We start from the raw sequence: 3,230 nt of genomic DNA, 5'->3' as shown, positions 1-3,230 counted from the left end.
GCTGCGGTGTTCTTTCGAGGGAGATGGATTGGCGGTCATTGTGAGACTATTCAATCGAATTTTTCTTTATTTCTGGAGGTCCTTGCAGATGCGTTTTGGGGGGAAGACTTTCTCTTCTTTCTGTTTTTTTTTTTTTTTTTTTTTTTCCATTCTGGTTTTCCCTTCCTTGGATTTGCCATTGCCCATGTCGGGGTGAGACTCGGGTAGTCCGGGTATCCTAGCTTGGTAAACATGTATCTGCCTGGAGTCGGAAATTATAATTTTCTTCCCCCCCCTTTTTTTTTTGTATGTGTGGCTCATGTTTATTTTTCTTCATCCACCCCACCCCCACGTTTTGGAAGTCTAGGCATTGTCAAGGGACAGGCTGTAGGAGGCTGTAGGACGAATTGAAAACCCAAGCCGAACTCTTCTCGGCCACTCAGAACACCTAACTCCCTGTCTAATCTGCATTGTAGTTAGGAGCGAGATTGAGCGGGAAACCAAGTTAAAACCAGTTCCCTAGATGCTGTGGGATGAGACCAGGATAAAATTCGGAGGACACGGGAAGACTGGAAAGCCTATAGCTCGCTCCTCCGTCTATTCTCTCCCCCCCCCCCACACCGTCTCCCTCTCTTTCCCTCTTTGTCTACCCTGCAGGTCTGTCGGCGGAGGCACGGGTGTGCCGGCGGTGGCGGGCGGTGTACCGACGAAGTGAGAGTTGGGAACCAGACAAAGACGGGAGCTGTCCGCGGTGCTGAAGCCGCGCAGAAGGGCTCCTGTAACCGCCCTGCCCTCTTAGAGCATCCTTCCTTCTAATCCCATCTTTGCTCTGGATCTCCCCTGCGTTCACTTCACTTTTGGAAGTCCTTCTTCTTCGAATCAATGCCTTTAATGGAAGTCTGTCTATCTGTCTATCATATCATATCATATCATATCATATCATATCATATCATATCATATCATATCTGTCTGTCTGTCTGTCTGTCTATCTCCTATCTATCCAACCATCTTGAAGAACAAATCGGCCGATTAAAAGCAATTTCTTCTTTTCACCCCTCCACTCCCGGCAAAGACGTGGAAGCGTGTATTTAAAACAATAAAACCCAAACACAACGAATACCAGAAATCTGCCCTTGCATTTTTTTTTTTTTTTCTGGGGAAGAGACAGAGGGTTTAGTTTTAAAAGGTTAATTTGGGGAGCACTTTATCTTCATGGGTAGAGAAATATCAGGGTTAGGGAGACTTCATATGAAGGAGTGCAGACCTAGGCTCCTACCCTGTGAAGAAGTGGGGCTTATGAGGGTAGAAGTGAGGGACAAGAAGCCAACTTAACCCTTGCAGACATCACAAGGCCCTGCTGCCAAACACTCTTCAGAGTTTAAAAAGAATTATTATTTTTTAAATTTTTAAATGTTCATTGGTGTTTTGCCTGAACGTGTGTCTGTATGGGAGTGTTAGAAGCCGTGGGGCTGGGGTTATGGTCACATGTGAGCCATCATGTGGGTGCTGGGAATTGAACCAGGGTCCTCTGGATGAGCAGTCAGCACTCTTGACTGCTGAGCCATCTCTGCAGCCTCCCTCTTCAGAGTTATTAAGGAGACCATTCTTACAGAAAATTCGGGCACAAAAGGATTAACCAGTGCTTCATTTTCTAGACAATCTAGGTGTCACATAGGCATCTGACATGGCACATAGCTAGGCAGCTAGTCCCCTCTGTGTGGTAACATGTCTGAATAAGTTTGTGTAGGGGAAATTGAACCCGCTCCCTCAACATTTTCCATTCTGGGAACCAAGCACTTCTGCCAGTGCCTAGGGATCTGAATACTTGCCTTCTGTTGTCTCAGAGAACTACCATCACCGTGGGCACACTGGTGCCACCTCTTCATCTGGTCTCCACAGTACCTCCAGGTCTCTCTATGTCAGGGTATCAATCAGGTCCATGAGTTCACTTCACAGGGAGTGGGGTTAGAAGGACCAGAACTCTCAAAGTTCTGTGATGAAGACTGTGTTAGGGCTTGGGACAAATAGCACTTCAATTCTTCTAGACCCTGGCTTTATCTTCTTATTCCAATCTCTATAGGCTTTGTCATTAAGACCATTCAACCTCGAAGAATACACAACCTTGTGGTGTCAGGACAGTTGCCCTTGCCCTTGGCTGTATAAGAACAAAAAGAACAAGGGTATAGTTGAATTGTGTGTGTGTGTGTGTGTGTGTGTGTGTGCGCGCGCACGTGTGCGCATGTGCATGTGTCTTTGTGAGAGAGTGTGTGAGTGTGTGTATATGTGTGTGAGTGTGTATGTGTGTGAGTGTGTGCATGTGTATTTGTGTANCAATTTCTTCTTTTCACCCCTCCACTCCCGGCAAAGACGTGGAAGCGTGTATTTAAAACAATAAAACCCAAACACAACGAATACCAGAAATCTGCCCTTGCATTTTTTTTTTTTTTTTTCTGGGGAAGAGACAGAGGGTTTAGTTTTAAAAGGTTAATTTGGGGAGCACTTTATCTTCATGGGTAGAGAAATATCAGGGTTAGGGAGACTTCATATGAAGGAGTGCAGACCTAGGCTCCTACCCTGTGAAGAAGTGGGGCTTATGAGGGTAGAAGTGAGGGACAAGAAGCCAACTTAACCCTTGCAGACATCACAAGGCCCTGCTGCCAAACACTCTTCAGAGTTTAAAAAGAATTATTATTTTTTAAATTTTTAAATGTTCATTGGTGTTTTGCCTGAACGTGTGTCTGTATGGGAGTGTTAGAAGCCGTGGGGCTGGGGTTATGGTCACATGTGAGCCATCATGTGGGTGCTGGGAATTGAACCAGGGTCCTCTGGATGAGCAGTCAGCACTCTTGACTGCTGAGCCATCTCTGCAGCCTCCCTCTTCAGAGTTATTAAGGAGACCATTCTTACAGAAAATTCGGGCACAAAAGGATTAACCAGTGCTTCATTTTCTAGACAATCTAGGTGTCACATAGGCATCTGACATGGCACATAGCTAGGCAGCTAGTCCCCTCTGTGTGGTAACATGTCTGAATAAGTTTGTGTAGGGGAAATTGAACCCGCTCCCTCAACATTTTCCATTCTGGGAACCAAGCACTTCTGCCAGTGCCTAGGGATCTGAATACTTGCCTTCTGTTGTCTCAGAGAACTACCATCACCGTGGGCACACTGGTGCCACCTCTTCATCTGGTCTCCACAGTACCTCCAGGTCTCTCTATGTCAGGGTATCAATCAGGTCCATGAGTTCACTTCAC

The sequence above is a fragment of the Mus pahari genome, chromosome 23 (genome assembly GCF_900095145.1).
Source record: "Mus pahari chromosome 23, PAHARI_EIJ_v1.1, whole genome shotgun sequence".
NCBI lineage: Eukaryota > Metazoa > Chordata > Mammalia > Rodentia > Muridae > Mus > Mus pahari.
The sequence above is the reverse complement of the archived record's forward strand: the minus strand, read 5'-3'. Positions refer to the sequence as shown.